The sequence below is a fragment of the Saccopteryx leptura genome, chromosome 6 (genome assembly GCF_036850995.1).
Source record: "Saccopteryx leptura isolate mSacLep1 chromosome 6, mSacLep1_pri_phased_curated, whole genome shotgun sequence".
Lineage (NCBI taxonomy): Eukaryota > Metazoa > Chordata > Mammalia > Chiroptera > Emballonuridae > Saccopteryx > Saccopteryx leptura.
Window position 1 is genome coordinate 18,930,380 of NC_089508.1, and position 23,474 is coordinate 18,953,853.

Here is a 23,474-nt window from a genome sequence, read left to right on the forward strand (position 1 = left end):
AATATATGAATTTAATGCAATCTTTGTCAAAATTCCAATGACATTTTTTAAAGAAATGGAACAAAAAATAATCAGATTTATATGGAACTATAAAAAAACCCCAAAGAGCCAAAGCAATCCTGAGGAAAAAGAATGAAGCTAGGGGTATTACAATACCTGATTTCAAATTATATTATAGAGCCATGACAATCAAAACAGTATGGTATTGGCAGAAAAATAGACACTCAGACCAATGGAACAGAATAGAAAGTCCAGAAATAAAACCACATAGATATTGTTAAATAATTTTTGATGAAGAGGCCAACAACGCCAAAATGAGATTGTGAATGGGCACCATGTACAAAGATTTTTGAGATACGTACAGTTGCTTCAAGGCAGCTACTACTATGTGGTCTATAACCAAGTGTTTGGTAGTGAAATAGAGTCTGTTCATCATTAGGGCTAAGCAACCAGAAGGATGAACTAAATATAGAGTAGATAAGAGAGATCTGTAGGGCAGTACTGTGTCTGTCTATTTCCATATTTAACTGTGATGACTTAGCAAGGATAAAAATGACTGACTGCTGGTTCAAGTTACCTTTTTATTTAAATTTGACTTGGAAACATACCAGAATGGGAGAGAAATATACTTCCAAAGTTTAATCAAAATAACAGTGTAAAATCTAATAAATGAGTATCCCAGAAGTCCCCCAACTTGCTTCACATTTACCCCTATCCAGTCACTCCACCTCCTGTGAGTGACCACTCTGTTAATTCTAGCAATGAAGATTAAGTTTGCCTCTGCTGTACTTTGCATAAATGGACTCATAATATGTATATTCTGTCTGATTTCTTTTACTCAACAACAACTCTCAAGAGAGTTATCCATGTGGTACGTACACTTGCAATGGCTTGATTCTCATTGTATGAAAGATAACAAGATATGTCTCTCTTTTACCAATAGTGAACATTTAGCTTTCTTTCATTTTGGGCTGTTGATAACAGTATTGATGTAAATATTTGTATATTTATAGAAAGAGTTGTATATTATCATTTGATATATTCTTAAACACAGGAATTCTGGAGCAGAAGATATGCATGTATTTAATGTTACTACATACCACTAAATAGTTCCAAATAGTTTTACAGAGTGAGTAGTTGATTAATCTTTCCAAAACAACCTTTTTTTAACAAATGAAAAAAAATTTCCAATATAGTAGGATCATTGTGAATATAAAATTTTATAACTCACTTGTGTGCCTGGTACATAATGCATACTCAAGTAATGGCTCATTATTATTTATTATATTGCTTCATAATCTGATGACCACAAAACAAGCAGTATTATATGTTCAGCCAAAATTTCTTAATCCCATGCAACATGGCAAACACTAAACACTGTATACCAATTAATGATAAATAATACTTATGTTTGATCCTCAGTTGTCTCCTGCAACCAAAAGAAACATTACTAAAGCTGGATAGGACTGTACCCAATCCACACTGCATGCCTCAAAGCATCAAAAAGCAAGTCCCTTATTTGCACAGTTAGATCTTATTATAACAGTAGGGTAGGAGTGGGGTAAGTGGTCAATTTTAGCCTGAAGATTTGAATGCTGATGTTTCCTCTAGCATCCAGATCTAGAAGTCCAAATTCATTTTTCTGATGCTCTAAAATTTTACCTTAGGTCACATTAACCTAATAATGCTGCAAACTACATAGTGGAGATTAGTGTAAGAATTCAGGTTTTCATGTATTCATTCAAAAAGTAATAAAGTACATCTAGATTAAAAACTGTGCTTACTCTTCAAGGATTTTGCAGTCTAGCCTGAAGGATAGTGGTCAACAAACAGGTAATATATGATGTCAAATTAGGGGAAATTCCCTAAAGAACCAAAAATGTCAGATAGCAGAAAGAGTACAGAACTTGCCCAGAAGTACTATTTTAGGTAATTTGATCAAGGAAACATTTGAGAATACCTTCTAGACCATGTACGTGTATGTCATCAATAGGACAGCAGACTCTATTTTAGCTACTGTATTTTACATGATCATGCATTATTGTATAATATGTTAGACTACTGTCTATACTTGACAATTTAAAAGAAACCTACATTTAGAGAAAAGGTATAATATTTGCCAGAACCTGACAAAGTTCAGGAAAGAATTATTGACATTTAAAACTTGACTAAAGACGATTTAGCTATGACAGTTGACTCATATTTTCTCACATAAATACAGTTAGGAGTTGTCAAAAAGATTAGACAACCTTAAGTCATTAGAACTATTAGAGAGAGGCAACGCCAGCAGAACTTTGTGTTTTCATTCTTGCTGACATAGTTCCCCATCACCATTCCTTGACTTTAAGGAGAAAAATTCCTTGTAAAGCCAACTCCACCTGCTTTCAGAGAATTCGGCTGGGGTCCCTGACTCTGGCACCATGACGAACGGCTGGTGGAATAAAGACACTGCTGCTCCCACAATGTAAGTGCTTAGGATGCCTTTCCCTGAATACATGTCATATATAATTTTCTTGGATATGCCACTACTCCCGTTATGTCATTTCCTCTCCATTCCTTCACTGTTATTCATACCCTTTTAAAAAATCATTATTTTTTTAAGAATTTTCATCATGGAATTGCTAGGTAAGCACAATATAAAGGGAAAAGATGTAGCAATCTGGTACCATTGCTTGCTAGGTGTAAGATCGTGGCCAATTCATTTAACTCAGGCCATTCAGGATATATTTATAATGTTATTATTATATGGTCAACACTCAAGATATTTATTTAAAAAATACAAATATATCATCCTATGTGGGATTCTCTCTGAACGGCCAAATTTTTAACCTGGAGAAAATTGCAGTATTAACTATGACATGTGTGTTGAATTGATTAAGGAAGATTATAAATCACAAGTCATAAGACTTTCGTGTTAAATGGATTTAGTATGCCACTTATGTGCCATGAATTTTAAATAGTTTTCTTAAACTCAGTTACTCTATGTGTAAAATGCTGAGTTTCTGTGATAGAAATAAGTTATGTAAACATATAAATATTTGAAGTTATATCAAATTCTACAATGCTCTATGTATTCAATAAATTATGACAGTTGTTTTTTTATAAGGTCACCTCTTAGAAACCATCAATGTACTAGGTCTAGTTTCAAGTTCAAATACCTTAGGTGACTTCCAGATTGCAAAATGTTACACTGTTATAGATTTCTTCCTTAGTGTGTCATAATTATCTCAAGTTTAGTGTCCCCAATATGGCTAGATGTCTTCTATTACCCATGATATAGACCCACTCACATTTTATGATCCTGAACATGCCCAAGACAGTTCATATATATGTAGTATGTCAGTGAGTGTCAATAAGTTCTTGAGCTTCTGGTGAAGTTCAGCTTATGTGGAAACCACTAACAAAAACATGTAAAGGAGGTAAGACTCCTTCCACCTTTTCAAACTCTTGCTTCCTCCTTGTGGCTTTAAGGTCAACGTTCTTGGCTGGTGACCTATACACACAGTTTACTCTTTCTTTTATTTTCCTAAACTTTTTCTTATTGTGCCTATTAGCTTCAGGTTACAGTATTGTCTCTAGTAGTATTCATATTCACTGCTCATGCCTTTAAAACACTAGACACTACCCAAAGTTCTTGAATATTATCTCTTGGTTTAGCTTTGACCTGCCAGCTCTAAAATAATATATAGAACATAGTTGACACTAGATAAATACTATTTTCTAATTGTCTCATAATCAAAATTGGAAAATTACAAAGCATTTCACACTTGTTCCATTTTGTTTACTTCTATCACATAAAACTCACCATACTGAATCAGAAGCAAAGCCCCATATATTCTTTTAACACTCTCAATAACTACTATATTATTCCCCTTATTCCCATACCTATTGCAATTTGCTGTTTATATCTGAACACCTGCTTGCTGAAATTGTGCATTACACCTTTATCTGCCTGCTCTGACTCAAGGCTGGTCCATTTACAATTTATATTCACAGGGAGGCCAGAATGGGATGACTAAAGCACACATTTAATTATTATTTTATCCTGCCAGAATATCTTTAATGCATATCCATACCATGCTTAAAATATTATTAGTTCTTATTATCTCCTATCTAGATTACATTGTTTTCTGATTTTTTACAAGACATGTCCTAATATCAGTTATCACAGCTGACTTGTGTATTTAAAACCTTCTACTTAATTCTTCACAACTTTTTTCATGCATACTAATTTTTCTCATTTTCAATAAAAATAAATAGCCCTGGCAGAATAGCTCCATGGGTTGAAGCATTGTCTGGAAGCACAGAGGTTGCCGGTTCCACTACTGTTCAGGGCACACAGGAGCAGATCAATGTTCCTGTCTCTGTCTCTCACTCCCTTCTTCTCTCTCTAAAATCAATCACTTAATAAATAAATAATACATACATACATACATATATTGCATACATACATACACACACATGTAGCCCTTCTTTGATGCTGTGTTTTGCTTCTACATATCATAGCGCCATTTCCCACTTTACAAAATATCCAAATTATTTTACGATATATTGTTTATATTTATTGTATTTGCTCTTTTGATTCTTTTTTTCTCTCTCTCTTTTTTTTTACAGAGACAGAGAGAGAGTCAGAGAGAGGGATAGATAGGAACAGACAGACAGGAATGGAGAGAGATGGGAAGCATCAATCATTAGTTTTTTGTTGCGACATGTTAGTTGCTCATTGATTGCTTTCTCATATGTGCCTTGACCGTGGGCATTCAGCAGATGGAGTAACCCTCTGCTCGAGCCAGCAACCTTGGGCTCAAGCTGGTGAGCCTTTCTCAAACCAGATGAACCCGCACTCAATCTGGCGACCTTGGGGTCTTGAACCTGGGTCCTCTGCATCCCAGTCCAACGCTCTATCCACTGTGCTACTGCCTGTTCAGGCTTTCATTCTTTTTTATTACTAAATACACTAGCATTTTTATTTTGAATAGTTCATTCAGTAAATGCCTCTCAGCTCTGCCACCATTCACCTTTGCTATGGACAGTTTTCACCCTTGTATTCTATTACTGTAACCACATTTGGCACATTTGAAAACTTCCCATGGAACTCTCTGACTCTCATAAAACTACACTACTTATGCTCTTTTTCTCACTTTATTTTATCTCCTTTCTCTGACTCATCTTTAAATTGTAACACTCCTGAGGCTTTTATCATAAATTCTCTTTTCTTCTCATAGTACAGGGGTCAGGAAGCTATGGTTCATGAGCCAGATGTGGCTCTTTTGATGGCTGCATCTGTCTCACAGACAAATCTTTAATAAAAAGATAATAACGTTTAAAATATAAAACATTCTCATGTATTACAATCCATTCATTTCCTACCGCTCATGTACATGGTTGTGGGTGGCTGGAACCAATCACAGCTGTCCTCCTGGACAACACCAAATTTTTATTGGATAATGCATAATGTACACGGGTCATTGTGAGGTCAGGAAGTAAACTTCCCTCCTTTTAATCAAGTAGTCAGCTAGCTAATTTCAGAAACCCTTTTGACAAAGAAGATGGCTAAAAGAAAAAAAGATGAGGAGTATCATACTTTTCAGCAGGAATGGAGAGAAGAATTTGCCTTTGTGGAGAGAGCAGGTTCTTCAGTGTGTCTAATATGCAATGATAAAATTGCATCAATGAAATGGTCAAATATAAAGCGGCATTTTGACACATGCCATACTACATTTGCATAAAAATATCCAGTGGGGGACAGCAGGAAGAAAGCATGTCAAGAACTACTGTGCAGAGTGCAAGCTAGTCAGCAGCAACTCTGTGTTTGGACCCAAAAAGATGACTGGAATTTGGCTAGCTTTGCTGGTGCTTTAGCAATTGTGAGAAATGGAAAGCCATTCACAGATGGGAAGAATGCCAAAACATTCATGCTTGATGTTGCCAATGAACTTTTTGACGACTTCAGATAAAGACAAGATAATCAAATGAATAAAAGACATGCCTCTGTCGGCAAGAACTGTTCACGATCGTACCATCATGATGACAAATCAAATTGAGGCAACACAAGTGAAGGACATAAATGCAGCACCATTCTTTTCTCTCACTTTGGATGAGTCAACAAACGTAAGCCATTATCCCAGTTCAGCGTGATTCCAAGGTATGCTGTTGGTGACACACTATGTGAGGAAAGTCTTGCTCTTTTGCCTATGAAAGAGACAACAGAGGGGAGGATTTATTCGTCTTTCACTCAGTTCGCTAAAGAAAAAAAAATCTACCTATGGATAAACTTATTTCGGTATGTACTGATGGTGCTCCATGCATGGTGGGGAAAAACAGAGAATTCTTAGCACTTATTTGTGAACATGAAAAGAGACCCATCCTAAGTTTTCACTGCATCCTACATCAGGAGGTGCTTTATACTCAGATGTGTGGCGAGCAGCTTGGTGAGGTGATGTCGCTGGTCATTCAGGTGGTCAACTTTATTGTTGCCCAAGCTTTAAATGATTTCCAGTTTAAAACACTGCTGGATGAAGTTGGGAATAATTATCCTGGTCTGCTTCTGCACAGCAATGTGCATTGGTTGTAAAGAGGAAAGGTGCTCAGCCATTTCATGGCTTGTCTGAGTGAAATTCAGACTTACCTTGAAATGAAAAACATCGAGCAACCTGAGTTAGCTAACACTGAGTGGCTCCTGAAGTTCTACTATCTCATGGACATGACTGAACATCTGAACTAGCTCAATGTGAACATGCAAAGCATTGGAAATACAGTCTTATCCATTCAACAAGCAGTGTTTGCATTTGAAAACAAGCTGGAACTCTTCATCGCCAACATTGAAACTGGTCATTTATTACACTTTGAAAAACTGGGAGAGTTTAAAGATGCATGCACAACAAGTGACCCTGCTCAACATCTTGATCTCCAGCAGCTAGCGGGCTTCACATCTAATCTCCTGCAGTCATTCAAAGTGCACTTTGGAGAATTTCGTGAGTGCACTTGTCTTTTTAAGTTCATCACCCATCCACATGAGTGTGCAGTGGACAGCGCCGACCTGAGTTACATCCCCAGTGTCTCCATCAGAGATTTTGAGCTACAAGGTGCCGACCTGAAGGCCTCAGACATGTGGGTGAAAAAATTTAAGTCACTGAATGAAGATTTGGAAAGACTTACACGACATCAAGCAGAGTTGGCAAGCAAACTCAAGTGGGGAGAAACGAAAATACTTCAACCCACAGACCAGCTAATTGTCAAAACTTGGAATGCACTTCCTGTCACCTACCACACACTGCAGCATGTGAGTATTGCTATACTGAGAATGTTTGGCTTTACGTATGCATGTGAGCAGTCTTTCTCACATCTAAAAAACGTTAAGACCAACCTACGATCATGTTTAATGGATGGAAGTCTCAAAGCCTGCATGAAGCTTAACCTCACCACATATCAACCAGACTTCCAAGCCATCAGCAAAACCATGCAGCACCAGAAGTCGCATTCATGGTAAGAAGTAGTTCATTCATCATTGGTTAGCAACAGCATAACAATATTATTAAAAAGAATTCAGACTTATTGTACTTTAAATGTGTTGGTCTTACATAAAATGCACACATTTACTTGTATTTAGTGTTAATCATATTGTATGGCTCTCACGGAATTACATTTTAAAATATGTGGCATTCATGGCTCTCTCAGCCAAAAAGGTTCCGACCCCTGTCATAGTATATATATACTCCATCTGGAATTTAATTCACTTCCATAGCTTAAAATACCAATATTATAGGTTGCTGTCTCCAAAATCATTTACTTGCTCAAAATTTTTTTTAAAATACACACCAATACATCTATTTGTTTCCTGCTCATTTCAAATGGATACCATATATGTATCTCAAATTCAACACCTATAATACTGAACTTACTTTCCATTAATCTTATTGAAACTGCATACATTTTAAATAGATACTACAACCATCTTCTCAATTATAAAATTCAAAAATCCAAGTATAAACCTCAATTTCTTCTTCTAGTTTATCACTCACATTCTTTGAATAATCAAGTCCTGTCATTTCTGCATTAAATTATACTGCAATCTCCCCCTCCTACTCAGCCCATGTTGCTCTCACTCATTTCTTTCTTTCACTGACGCAATAAACTTTTCATTTGTCTTCTTACATCTATTCTAATCCCCACTGAATTTATTCTGCACAATATTAGGACAGAGTCTTTTCTGACATAAAATGATTAATATCCCACAATTATATTATGTTTGCTAACAACTACTGAGTTGATTCTGACTCCCGATGACTCTGTGACTGAGTGGTGTCCACAGTATTTTGTCTTTAGAACTTACTCAGCTCCTGTAGACTCATGAAGGTATGGCTTCTTTTATGGAGTCAATCCATCCATATTTGGTCTTCCTCTTTATCTACAGCCTGCTAGTTTTCCCTGCATTTTTTTTTTCTCAAAGAATCCTGCCTTTGACTGATGTGCCTGAAGTAGGACAATTTTAGTTTTGTCATTTTTGCCTACAGTGATATTTCTGGCTTAATCTGTTCTAGGAACCTAATATGCCAATTTATAAATATGACCTTCGAAATTTGCTAAATCTGGTCTTGAATTTCCTTCTAACTGCTTCTTATTAGTTCATTCTGAACACTCACTATATCAGTAAGGGGGGAGAAAACCTCACAAATTCCACACAATTTCACTTACTATGTTCTATCTGTAGAATGTATGTTCCTCTTCCTTTTCCCTGGCTTCATCCTATATGCTCTTCAACCTCAGCAGAAAGAGTCTTCTCACTACAGAGGCCTTTCCTGACCTTTTACTGTGTTAAAAACCCCCATTAGAATCACATGTTCCCACGACACATTTTATCACGACAACCTTTGCATTTTACTCAAGTTATTTGTGTAATCATCTGTGCTTTCTGCTAGTCTGTCAGCTTATATAATGCTATGTTTTCCCAAAAGCAAGTATTGTTTATTAAATTGTACTCACTCAGTATTTATTTATTTAATGAATCTATAAATAAATAATGTGTGACATATTTCATGTAAATTCTCTTGTTGAATGGGGAAATGAATGTTGAATTGTTATTCTCTATTGTTTTATCAAATCATTTTCTACTGTGCTTGTTCTGTGGGTCCCAGTAGATTTATAATTACTAAACAATTAACTTAACTGTTTATTTTCACCCTCTGAAATCACCAAACAAGCAATTGGTTTCTAAACTGTTTATCAAAGAAACAATTTTTGAGACCTTTGTCAATGAATCTTTTCCTTCCAAATTAAATGATAGCTTCAGATACAAATCATTATAATAGTTAACCTAGATTTATATAGAGACTAAATAAAAGTGTTTGGACTAAGTTTCAGAGTTCATGGAAATCTAAAGGATTTATGCTACAAAAATGTAATTTTACAGATATGATTGGTTATCTTTTTTATGTTAAAGATAATTTAAGAGAACTAATTATACATTTGCATTTGGAATTGAGAGAAAGTTAAACCGAGATGGGAAAGAAGAGCTAAGTGTCATTTTGGTGGCAGATAGCTTCAGTTCATCATTGGGAATCCTCATTAGAAGAGATTGAGACTTCTCTAAGAAGTCCAACTGACTTGTAACCTAACAGAGATCAAGGTAAGCACCTGTTCCACATTGCAAAGGCTGACTTAGAGAATAGTGTCTCCAACTCTTTGAAAGGGACATTGAGAAATTAACTGGATTAGTCATTTGCCTTCAGAAAGCTTAACAGCTAACTCACATCAGAAAAGTGGTTAACATTGTTAAAAATAGTTTTTACAAATGAAGATAATTCTCAATAAACTTTGAATATACTAGTAAGTCATACATTTAGTTACAGGAGATGAAATAAGATCAATCAGAGATAATAGTTTCTGTCTAACTACTAGAATTGTCTGATTTAAAAAATATACTTAAATTATAAATGTCTTCTTTTCTGAAGATGGAAATAAATGTACCTTGTGAAAAGTAATTTAAAGTGGCATTATATTTTATACAGAAAATTAAGTCTCATGCTTCATCAACACAAACGTGTTATTGCAAGATCATTTTATACCCTTGAAAGTCACAAAAGTGACTTGATATTAATCTGGGTGTAGACATTTTTTTTTAATAACACAAGAAACCAGACAGAGAACCTGGGGCAGAAGAAATGGAACACAGTTTAACTAGTTAACCCTATCTTGTTAGTTATATAAACAATATAAAGAGAATGCCTTTAGAAGTGCTGAACCCCATGATGTTTTGCTGAGTACCAAAGAACCATATTATGTTTTGAAATAAAGAACTTCTGTTTGGATAGCTGGACTGACTATTTCCCAAGTGGCTGCAGACTGTGTTCCTATTGTCACTGTGCTTGTCTTGTGAAGAATTGTTTCCAGGTGCTCAGGTTGCTTCAGCTTATAGGACCATTTATAATTAATGAATCCAGTCTATTAAAAAGAGGAATAAATTAACATGACATGTTGGAGCAGATTCTTTCTGTAGGATTATGCACATTTTATTCTTCCTTTTAATATCATCCAGAATAATAAATTAAGAAGACTATCAAAATCAAAATGATTGTTACAGTTGTTCTTCTGTTCAATCATCGGCCTTCAATGACTGTGAAACGGTAAGTTCCACACAGCCCCATCCTGAGAAAGCAGCACGACCAGGAAAACAGTCTTTCCGTTTGCAGAACTAAGATTTCCATTATTAAAAATCAGAAAAAAGCAGGTAAGAAGTATGTGTTCCATCTGAGACCTCAACTCTTATGAGTTTTTAAAAATTATTACTTAAGAAAAGTGAAATTAAAACAAAACCTTTAAGTGTTTATAATTTATACATAATGCTAAGCAGCATATGGAATTCATTGGGGCAAAATTTACTTGTCATTCTATGATAATACCTAAATGTGATACTTTGGTGCAAATATAAATATTTTATTAATTTCTTATTCTATAGTGTATTAGCCCTTTGAGTAGTACAGACGTTTGTGTACGTCCTCATGCCTCCTAACCATACAAAGTATGATCATACATGTGTAAGCAACATTAGAAAAAGGCAAATGTATGTTCGTTTTGTTTCCATATGTTGGCTATCAAACAAACATGATTTTAAGTTAATAAAACTGTAACTGGGACTAATTCCATTTTTTAAAAAAAGACTCACTTGCAGGGGTCAGTGAGCATGAAAAAAATCACTACTCAAAGGGATAAGGCATGTTGAAATGTTTCTACTAAAATTTCAGCCCCCTTACAAATAGTTTTTAACAATCGTTACAATTCCATCAAAAATTTTTGTTTTGTTTTGTTTTGTTTTAGTGAAAAAGTCAGAGAGAGGGACAGACAGACAGGAAGGAAGAGAGATGAGAAGCATCAACTCATAGTTGTGTCACATTAGTTGTTCATTGATTGCTTTCTCATATGTGCCTTGATTGGAGGGCTCCAGCTGAGCCAGTGACCCCTTGCTCAAGCCAGTGACTTCAGGCTCAAGCCAGTGACCTTGGGCTTCAAGCCAGCAACCTTTGGCCTCAAGCCAGCAACCATGGGGTCATGTCTATGATCCCACAGTCAAGCTAGTGATCTTGAGCTCAAGCTGTTGAGCCAGTGCTCAAGCCAGTGACCTCAGTGTTTCAAAACTGGGTACTTAGTATCCCAGGACAATGCTCTATCCATTGCACCACCACCTGGTCATGCTTTATAATCTTTACCTCTCTGTACAAAGAATTGTTCTTCCTTGAGATACAGGACACTTTCTATAGTTATCTGTAGCTCTGGACAAAAAAACCCCAAAGCAACCTGAAAACCAGCACCTTGTCCAATACTGGGTCCAGATCAGTGCTAAAGGGTAATTTCCAAAAAGTTAAACATTGATGTCTTTCATAAAAATAAACAATGTATATCAAATTTTTCATTCAGCTCATTAATTACTGAGGGTAGAAATAAAATATTAAGGAAAATTCAAAGAGCATTTAAAGATCTATAAAATTATATGCAATTCTTAAATTAATATTACAATAAAATTGTTGGGTGAAATGCAGTACTGGTTACTGAATGTCTTGCAAGCAATAATATGTCCCTTTAGTAGTGATTCTTTTCTAGTGGATAGGAAGTAGCAGCATCATTACAGATAAAAATCTGCATGTGAAAATGGAATTTTACCAAGTCTCATAACTTTAATCAATGGTAATGAGTAATTAGAGCAAAATTTACCCCCTTCAATAGTCCTCACTTTGTTTAGACCACAAGACTTTGGAAAGATACGCTCTATTACTGTTAGCCTTGTTTTCAAGATCTTTATGCTTTTTTCCTCTACTTTTTTAAAATTTAGTCAATAAAATTTTCTATAATCTGCTGAATAAACAGTGTGAGTAAAAAAATAGCAGAATTCTTTCACAAAATCAATATAACAACAAGCTAACAAGCCCTGTGTGTCATAACTGATAAATAAAAGCAAAAATTGAGCTCTTAACTACATAAGATTTAGTAAGCAACTTTCACACATAAAATGATATCAGAAAAATTATACATGATTTTCTGAGTTCTTAGAGAAGAGTGGGAAATAAGTACAGGGAGGAGATGCTATTTAAGAAGACTTTTAAATACATTATGGCATTTAATTACCTTTGCAAACTTCAGGGACAAGCACAAATAATGATTTAAGAAGAGTACACATATTTTCAAAGGTTAGAAAATAAAAAATATAAACCATGATTTAAGTGTTCTAAGGTTTGAAAAATGTGCTTTTTACAAGGTATACAGAAGAAAAAGCAAGAGTCTCTCATTTTTAAAAAGACAGCATACAGACTGACTAGGCAGTGGCACAGTAAAGACAGCGTTGGACTGGGAAGCAGAGGACCCAGGTTCGAAACCCTGAGGTTGCTGGGTAAGCCCAAGTTCTAGCTCACTGGGGGGCTCATCCGGCTTGAGCAGGGGCTCACTGACTTGAGCGCGGAGTCGCTGGCTTGAGCATGGGATCATAGACATGACCCCAAGTCACTGGCTTGAGCCAGGGGTCATTCACTGTACTGTAGCCCCCAGGTCAAGGTACATATGAGAAAGCAATGAATGAACAACTATGATGCTGCAATGAAGAACTGAGCAAAGAATTGATGCTTCTCATCTCTTTCCCTTACTGCCTGTTTGTCCCTATCTGTCTCCTCTCTGTCTCTGTCTCTCTTGCTAAAAAAAAAAGAGACAGTATAGATACCAACAATATTCTATTTACTTTAGTAGAGATAATACTTAATTTATTTCTTCATGTCTTTCTTTTATTCCCTGAACACAGTTGTTTTATATTGAACTGGAGAATCTTAAAACAATATAAATCATCACTTCTTGGTTAGAAAATTCAATACTACTTTTCCCTCTTGAGTTTATATTTTTTTTTAAGGAAGTAATGTCAATACTCTGACAGATGATAAATCCCAACAGAAGTCTTAAAGATTAGCAATTATCCTCATACATAACAACCCTGAATTTGAAATGGGATAACTTTATGAGCTTTCTCTAGTATATGTCAATGAATGCTTCATTTCTTGTATTTCCTTAATTAATTGTATATTATCCCGTCAATGCTTCTCATTATGTGACATTGTGTTAAAGATTTTTTGCCTTGATATTCACTTATTTTTAATTTTCTTTAGACCCATGATTTTCAAAGTAGCTTCCAACATCCCTAAGAGAGCTTTTTATCCTCCTTAAGAAACTATTCTGAAATTAACAATGCATTTTATCACAATTGTTCTGTATTAACCAGTACTCTGCCTCCCAAATGATTTTTTTTTTGATGCACTTATTCTGTTTTCTTTTCAAAATATTGTGATTTTCACAGCATCTCTATTGTTCATGCAGGCACACTTATGAGAGAAACTGTAATGTGAAAGCCAACCCAGACTTTATAACTATGCTTTGGAAAAGTTTAGATAAGAATATTGAATTTTGAAGGCTTAGAGAAATATGTCATTATTTTCATTGACTTAAACTAACTACGTCCATTTGGTATTTTGCCAGAGTGACTGGTAGAATATTTCATAGTCATTCTGAGGATGGTAGAATCTGACAGAGCTGACTTATGAAATAGGAAAACAGTACCGTTAATGACTTTATTCTTACTCTCTCCTTCTCATCATCCCTTGGACCCTTAAAAATGTTCCTCTTCTCCTTCCAAATCAGTCATGCATTCTAATTGATATCACTTATGCTATATTAACCTAGCATTTAGACCATATAAAAAGTGACTTCTTTTTCATTCAAACTTTTCTCTTAAATTCATGATCATACTATATTTAACATTTTGACACACAATGTTGATTAAAGTAATAATAATGATAATAGCTAAAATTTATTGAGCTCCTAGTGTAGTCATGTTTAGGTACTTTAAATGACCTCATTTAATCTTTATAATAACTTTGAGATAAATATTACTATTAAACACATTTTATCGCCGAGACTTAGAAAAGTTAAGCAATTTGTGCAAAAAAAAAAAATCATAAAGGCATTCTATTTTGAAAAAAAAAAAATCTCAGTGGTAGGAGGAATACCAAACCTTCTAAGACCCATAAGTGACTCCAAACAATGATAGAATAAAAATAATTGCCTCTTTAGTTGTGAGTAAATGACAGAAAAGTCAAATTATTTATCAATAATTTCTTACAGAATATGGCAGTCTAGGGAAAAGGTGAGAAGCAGGTAAGTTTTGTTCCATTGTTATTGCTCTATTTTCTTGTCATATTACCTCTTCTATCTCCTATTTCTTACCTTTACCTAACTTTCCTTTCTCCTTTAAAAACTGACCTTATTGCAAGGTCAGTGGCCACCGTAGCCATGCAAGTTCCCATTGGATTTAGGCAGATGTTAAAGGAACTGTGGAGCCAGAGGATGGTGGGCCATTCCATTTCTTAGAGTCTCATAATGGTGGACAAGCAAACTGGCAGGGAAGACCACTTCCCTTTCTCCTATCACAGGACCCCACCAGTCTCAGCACTCAGCTTGGATTTTCAAAAGCACTATGCTAATTTTTTACCTAAAATTTCTGTAAATATGGGAAATTATCAAAAGAAGAGATGATCAGAAGTAAAGGCATTATATAAAAACAAAAACAAAAACTTCTACCCTGGCTAGATAGCTCACTTGGTTAGAGTATGGTCGCAAAGAGCAGAGGTTGCTGGTTCGAGCCTTGGTCATGGCAGTACAAGGATGGATTTATGTTCCTGTCTTTCTTGTCCTTCCTCTCCCTCTAAAATCAATAAAATAAATTAATTAATTAATAAAAATAAATTAGCCTTGACCAGGTAGCTCAGTGTTACAGTGCTGGCTTGGCTATAGATGTCTTGGTTTGATTCTTGGTCAGGGAACACAAGAGAAATAACTATCCACTTCTGTACCCCTACCCTTACCCCTCTTTCTCTCTCTTCCCCCCCTACAGCCATGGCTCAATGAGTTCCAGCAATTTGGCACCCAACACTGAGGATGGCTCTCTGAAGCCTCTGCCTCAGGAGCTGAAAAGAGCTTGGTTGCTGGGAAGTGGTCCAAGATGGGCAGACCATCAATCAGTAAGGGTTTTGACAGGTAGATCCTGATTGAGATGCATGCAGAAGTTTGTGTTTCTGTCTTCATTTTTTGAAATAAAATTGGAAGGTTACCTTAGGGTGTGTAGGCTTCCCAAAATTTAGAAAATTTTCAGTTACTACAAGGCAACTCTTTCCATAGTTTTCTAGGAGAAAACAATTCTAATGTGTTTCATATGAAAACTTTTCTTAAAGTTACATTTTTATGGTTTGACTAGATTACAGTAAATTAAAAAAAATTGTAAACATTTTTACAAAGGCATTCTAAAGAGTAAACAACTTAATAAAGCTTTTGCCTTACAGAAGCTAACAGTAGAAACTCACAGTTGGATGAATGTAGTAAATCAAATATAGTATAACTCAAAATTGAGGCTGTTAGAGTGACTAGAGTTCATTTTGATCAATAATTAGTTATTTTCTGAGTCACCAAAGCAATCCAAGTAATGATAGAAATATCCTGTATTGTTTAAAATCTAGTAATATGTGGTAGAAAGATTATAATTAATTTTTCTCATGTAAAACATAAAGTAGAAGAGAACTTTTCTTAGCTGCTAGCTATTTATTACATAATTTGAATTACTAACAAATTCTTTAATAGATGTTTGTGAATAGAAAGATTTATCATAAATTTAAAATCTGATCATAACAGTAAGGATATATCCAAATAATTTATGATTTCTAATATCAATGGAATATATAATTTGTTCTATTGTTTTTCATAAGATAATTTACTACTTAGTATAATTGTTCTAGGATAGGGTTTAAAGAAAAAACAAGCCATTTGGAAATAAATAGCATAATTATTTTTCTTCCATGGTCTAATTACGATCAAGTGCTAACACAATTGAATCAGACTTAATGATCAACACCCCACAGGAGACTAAATCCCAATGTCATTGTGAACCCCATTCCAGAGCATTTACTCAGCTTAAAATAGAGCTCAATTTTTGTGAGCTTTCCTTAGAAAAGTAGGTATCCTTTCTCCTTGCTATATATAAGATTTGGAACTGTTCTTAAAGATTGGGGACTTATTTTAAAGGTAAGTTTCCTATGATCACAACTGCCATATATGATTATGCTGGCTGGGTGTCAGATAATTCTAGGGGCACCATTTGCAGAGTAGTAGCCTTTCCCTAACTTCATAGTCACATTTATGCAATATACATTCTATAGTCTTCTAATTACAATATTTATCTTATGTTTTATTCTTACAAGGTAGAAATGAAAAAGTTCCGGTTTTCCTTCCCATTGTCATTCTGCAGAATTCTAACATCACCTTAAAATAAAAATTGCTGGAATTTTAGCTCTTTCTTCTGCATGTTAATCAGAAAAGGGTCTTAATTCTAAAGAAAAACTTGGAAGTGTGGGATAATTGAGAGATTGACAAATTATATTTATATATATAAGCCTCAGATAAATCTAACATTTAATAAATTCATAATCATGGATGTAAGGTTGATATACAATTTTTAAAATATCATATTCAAATTTTAATGCCTTTCTCTGCTTTCTTTTCCAATCATAATTATACAATTATGCTACATTTAAAATATTAAGCCAAAAGTTAATTTTTATGTTGTCACCTCAAAATTCTAAACTATTGTAGGGATTGTAGGTAAGCGAATCTAAATGCATGCTAGCAAGGATTTGTAAAATAATCTATGTTTACAAGAATCTAGGTTCTTTTATTTCAAATCACTCTATACTTACCTTCATTTCTCATCTATATTCTTATAACACAGGAGGTCCAGACCCAGAAAATTGATCTGTTGGTGTTACAGATCCCAAAGAAATCACAAGGAGGACCAGGTGAAGTGGACATAGCCTCTATTATCTACATACAGGGGCAGCACTAATGGCAATAGTTCAGTGAAATCTGTGCCCATCATTGTGGGGTCCCAGTTTAAATAGCTAAGCCCTGGGTGGTACTGAAGGGGAACTTGTCTACAAGCAAGCCAGCTGGTGAGCAGGGACTAGGAGGAAGAATATTCACTTTTCTGTATTGTACCTCCTCAGTACATATCTGGTGACTAAGTTCCATTGTCTTAGTGAAACCTCAGTTTCAGCTGGGCTACCTTATGGCCTGAGGTCAGGAACCATGACCACTGCATCCTGTAGCTGGAGAAGGGGAAGGGTCATACCCAGCATCAACCCTACAATACTTACTCAAAACTCAGAGACAACACATTTCAACTGATAAAAAATTTTTTCATAAAATAATTTTGTGACTCAAGTATCTAACTGATTTATTTAGTTTACAATATACTTCTCATTTTTGTGAGTAGTAACAATCTTTTGGGTCTTGCCCTAATCTCTTAAGATTACTTGTTTGGACATGAAAGAGAGAGGAAAATTAATGTATTCTAAATTATAATATCCTCCTGAAAGCTATCAATTTCTATTGTCTCTATATCAAAAACATTTTGATATGATAAGTAAAGGTTCACTTCATTATTATCCTCTTCAATACATATAGCACATATGAGTAAGCTTGATATAGTAAAAGAAAGAATAAAATCATGAACTAAAAGACAGAAACACATTTACAAATGATAGTTCTAAATTAGGCAATTCAGAACAATTATTCTGTAAGAATTACCATTCTTACATTAAAAGATCTAAACAAAATATATTGCTAATTATCTTAGAAGTACAAAAATAGTAAGTAAAAAGATACCAAGGCATAGCTAGCACAAATCTAGTATACCAGACTAGATCTAAGAAAAATATCACTACCACTCAAAACTCTTTTTGCTCTGAAGACATCTTTTGATAAGGTCAGGGTGGGGGAAGGGCAGAAGGTTTTAAAACTTAACTGATTTGAAGACATCACAGAACAAGAGGACAAATTAAAGTCAAGTGTCCATTAAACTACTTCCAATAAAGCCAGATATAAAGAACAAAACTCAAATGATGAGTCAGAGGGAGTGGAAACAGCCCATGAGTGAATTAAGGCTTGGCTTTCTACACCCTTGGTTGTGAAGAAAAGTGAAAGCTTCGCATTTGGATTAAGATTTTTTCCACTGATGGCACTTGAATTGGTCAGAGACAATAAACAAAAAGACTTTCCAGAGGTTAATATCATTCTCTTAAGCTTTGTATTATATTTATGATTAGTTTTTCTATTAAAAAATAGAAAAGAGACAGTAGAATATAAGATACAATAAATAAAATTCAGTAGATAAAACAAATAAAAATAGGCCACATGACTGAATATATTGGAATTGCTAGACACAGAATACATAACAACTATGAATATTAGTTCAAAAAAATAAAACTGACTAAAAATTGTCAGATATTTAGAAACTACACAAGTAACAGCAAATATGATAAAAATAAAACTATAAAAGAAAATATAATAATGCTAAATCACTAGATAAATAAAATTGCATATTATATATTATAAAATTATATATAATATATATATAGAGAAATGGAATATATGGTCTAAATAGTTCTATTGAATGTGGCACAGAAATGTAAACTTATGGAAGAAAAGAAAAAGTACATGAGAGATCTAAAGGACACTATAGGATGTTCAAATATAAATATAATTAGAGTCTCATAGAGAATAGAGGGAGAAAAAGTGGCATAAGAAATATATAAGCAATATCAGATGAGACTGTATTCCAAATAGACAACAATCCATAGGTTAAATTGATCAACACATGGTTTGAATAAATCAAAATACTTCCAAGAAGAGAAAATATATTAAAATCAACACAGATACTACATAGGGAAAATCAAAAACAAACAAAAAATCTTAAAAACAACTAGAGGAAAAAAAAAAGATTTTTAGAAAGTGTTTGACTGATAAGTAACATTTTTTTGGTTGTTGTATTTTTCTGAAGTGAGAAGTGGGGAGGCAGAGAGAGAGACTCCCGCATGCGTCTGACCAGGATCTATTGGGCATGCCCACTAGGGGGAGATGCTCTGCCCATCGGGTGCATTGCTCCATTGCAACCGGAGCCATTCTAGCACCTGAGGCAGAGGCCATGGAGCCATCCTCAGTGCCCAGGCCAACTTTTGCTCCAGTGGAGCCTAGGCTGTGGAAGGAGAAGAGAGAGATAGAGAGGAAGGAGAGGAGGAAGAGTGAAAAACAGATGGGCGCTTCTCCTATGTGCCCTGACTGGGAATCGAACCTGGGACATCTTCACACCGGGCCGACGCTCTACTGCTGAGCCAACTGGCCAGGGATGATAAGTGACTTCTTTTCTGTTTGTTTGTTTGTTTTGTAGCAGAGTCAGAGAGAGGGACAGATAGGGACAGACAGACAGGAAGGGAGAGAGATGAGAAACATCAATTCTTCATTGCAGCTCCTTAGTTGTTCATTGATTGATTTCTCATATATGCCTTCACTGGGGGGCTACAGCAGACCAAGTGACTCCTTGCTCGAGCCAGCCACCTTGGGCTCAAGCTGGTGAGCCTTGCTCAAACCAAATGAGCCCGCACTCAAGTTGGTGACCTCAGGGTCTCGAATCTGGGTCCTCCACATCCCATTCCTACACTCTATCCACTGCACCACCGTCTAGTCAGGCGATAAGTGACTTCTTACCAAAAGCAATATACTAAAAGAACATAGTGAATTAAACAAAATAAAATCCTTTTGAATGATATCAAAATGAAATCATTCATACACACACAGAAGAAAAGTTATCATAGCAGACAATAATAAAGTGGATTTTAATGGATGTTCTTAAGACAGAAAAAAAATTATACCAGATAGTAAGCCAAAAAAATAAGAAAAATTAAAAAGTAAAAATTGACATAAAAATGAATAGTAACTCAATAAAATAATAAAAATGTCTTAGGGTCTTATGTGTGCATGATAAACAATTACATATTAATTGGGAGAAAAAACAACAGAAGTTATTATTTTTAATGCCCTTGTGTTATCTGGAAGTAGGTTTGTTCTTAAGATGAATATGTATGTTAGTTGCAATAGGTACATTTCCCTATCAAATACAATTTAGACAGAAATGTGTCTTAACATAATGTTTATTTTTACCTTTTTTGTGCATATAAATATCTCAACATTTTCAAACTTATTAAACCTATCTCATTTGTAACCAAGGACTACCTATAGAGGAAAAAATAGATTCATTTGTAATTAATCTTAAGAAGTCAAAAGAATACAGGTAAAGAACGAAATAACAGACAGAATAAATAAAAAGCATAATGTAAAATAATGGTGTACATCTAAATCTGTATGACTTCATCTTAACTTGCTTACATCTGCAAAGACTATATTTCCAAATACAGTCTTACTCATGGGACACTTTTTAACCCATAACAGAAGCTACAAGAAATGCATTAATATGAAGACAAAATAAGTTAAAAGTAAACCTATGGAAAATGATACCACTAGCCAACAGAATGCTGGAGTAGCTGTTTCACAAAGCAAAGTATACTTCAGAGAAAAAATATTGTAATAATAAAGAGTCCATCTGTCAGTCAATAAATCAAGAGTACAATCAATCTTAACATTTGAGCACCTAATAACACAGCTATAAAAAGCTAATGAAACAGAATAGAGACTTAGAAAAATGCAGTAATATTCAGAAACTTCAATACCTTTATCTCAACTCTTGATATAATAAGTAGCCAAAAAACCAACAAGACTATAGAAGTTCTAAACAATATCATCAATGAACTTGACTTAATTCACATTTATAAAACATTGTATTCAAAAATAGCAGAATATATATTCTTTTCAAGTGCACATGGAATCATGTTCTGGCCATAAAACAAGTTTAGTAAAGTTTAAAGCATTCAAGTCATGACCACAATTCAATTAATTGTGTCAAAACTATAAACTTCTCTTCAAAAGTTATTGATAAAATAATTTAAAGACAAACTAAAGACTGGGAAATATATTTTCAGATTATATATCTTATAAGTAACTTTTATCCATATATTTTTTTAAAACTCTCAAAAATCAAAACTAACAAAAAAATCCCAAATGTATAAAAGAAATGATTTCAATACACACTTCAATGAAGAAGATATACAGATGGCAAACAAGTAATGTATATTATTCTTTAAGTCAGTGATTCATTTTATTGTTCTAGTCATCAATGACCTCTCTGTTGCTGTTCTGATGCCTGTGTTCTGTTATTAGTTCTCTTTACCCACAGTCACCATTTTTTTTACAGAGACAGAGACAGAGAGAGAGTCAGAGAGAGGGATAGATAGGGACAGACAGACAGGAACAGAGAGAGATGAGAAGCATCAATCATCAGTTTTTCGTTGCAACACCTTAGTTGTTCATTGATTGCTTTCTCCTATGTGCCTTGACCATGAGCCTTCAGCAGACCAAGTAACGCCTTGCTCGAGCCAGCGACCTTGGATCCAAGCTGGTGAGCTTTGCTCAAACCAGATGAGCCCACGCCCACGCTGGCGACCTTGGGGTCTCGAACCTGGTTCCTCCGCATCCCAGTCTGACGATTTATCCACTGCGCCACCGCCTGGTCAAACCCACAGTGCACCATTTTTATAGTTGATCATTACTCATGGTTTTTTACTTGAATTTTCTTGGATCTGTTTTTCATATTATTTACTGGTTGAATGTCTTCAGTCTCCTTTTCCAATTTTTCTTTTTGTTTGCTTGAGTTCTCAATGTTGGAATGTCCAAGACTAAATTTTTGGCCTCCTCACATTTTTTTCTAACTTGTTGAAGTCCCATGACTTAAACATGATCTGTGTGATATGTCAAAAATGTAAACATTTGCTCATGATTAGAGTTACAACTACTATTTTAAAACTTCTATTTATGTCTGAGAAACATTACGAATATAATATTACTAAAATATAAATTTTGATTTCTAATCCCCAAAATGTTTTTTTTTTTTAATTCAGACTCTGACTTTTCATCAAGTGGCAAATCCAGGAATGATACAGAATTTACAATTATAAAATCATGTTTCTCAGAAATGTTCCAAATCTATTGCTTTCTATATATGTGATGCTATTTCCAATTACTCCATCTTCCAAGCCACCAGTATTTTTTGCCTGGATCTCTAATTATATTCTTTGTTTAAATATTTTTCTAATATAATTGATTGTGCACACAGATTTCAGAGCAATTTCTAAAATTTAGATGTTAATTTTATACTTAAAATCCTCGAGTATCTTTTCATTACATTGCAATAAAATTCTGACTGCAAAATTTTTCTGCAAAGATAAAACTTGGCCCTTGAATATAACTCTCTTCATCTCATACAATCTTCCCCTTGCTCTGTGCACTCCAGCCACACTAGGTCACTTTCTGTTCCCAAACTATGAAAAGATAATTCCTATGTCAATGCTTTTGTCCTAAATAATCTTTATAGTAGAGAGTGTTTTTTCTCTGGATCTCAACATGGTCTATTTTTCAATACACTTATGTCCTTTCACAAATAACTTCTTTTATCTGTAATCTAAAAGTTCTACTTTTATTCTAAATTGTCTTATTATTTATTTACTTGTATGGTTCCTTTCACTCTTGTGTAAGGTCCTTGAGGCTCTAAATCTATTTGAATTATTGAGAACAGCCCTGGCATATAGTAGATGTTCACTATAGAAATAAATAAGTAACTAAATTGTGTCGACAAGTTTATAAAATATTTGGTGTCTTGGCCATCGCTGAGTAGCTTAATTGGTTAGAAAATTGTCCTGATACACCAAGGTTGTGGGTTTGATTCCTTGTCAGGGCACATACAAAAATCAACCAAGGAAGGCATAAATAAGTGTTGTTCATAAATTGATATTTCTCTCTCTCTCTCTCTCTCATCCCTTCCTCTCTCTCTAAAAATAATAATTTTTTTAAAAAAGAATATCTGGAGTCTTATTAGGCTATGCCATGTGTTTACAGTTCATCCTCAGAGTAATGAAAAAGTTAAAGAGGGCTTTTAAGCAAACACATATATCATATGT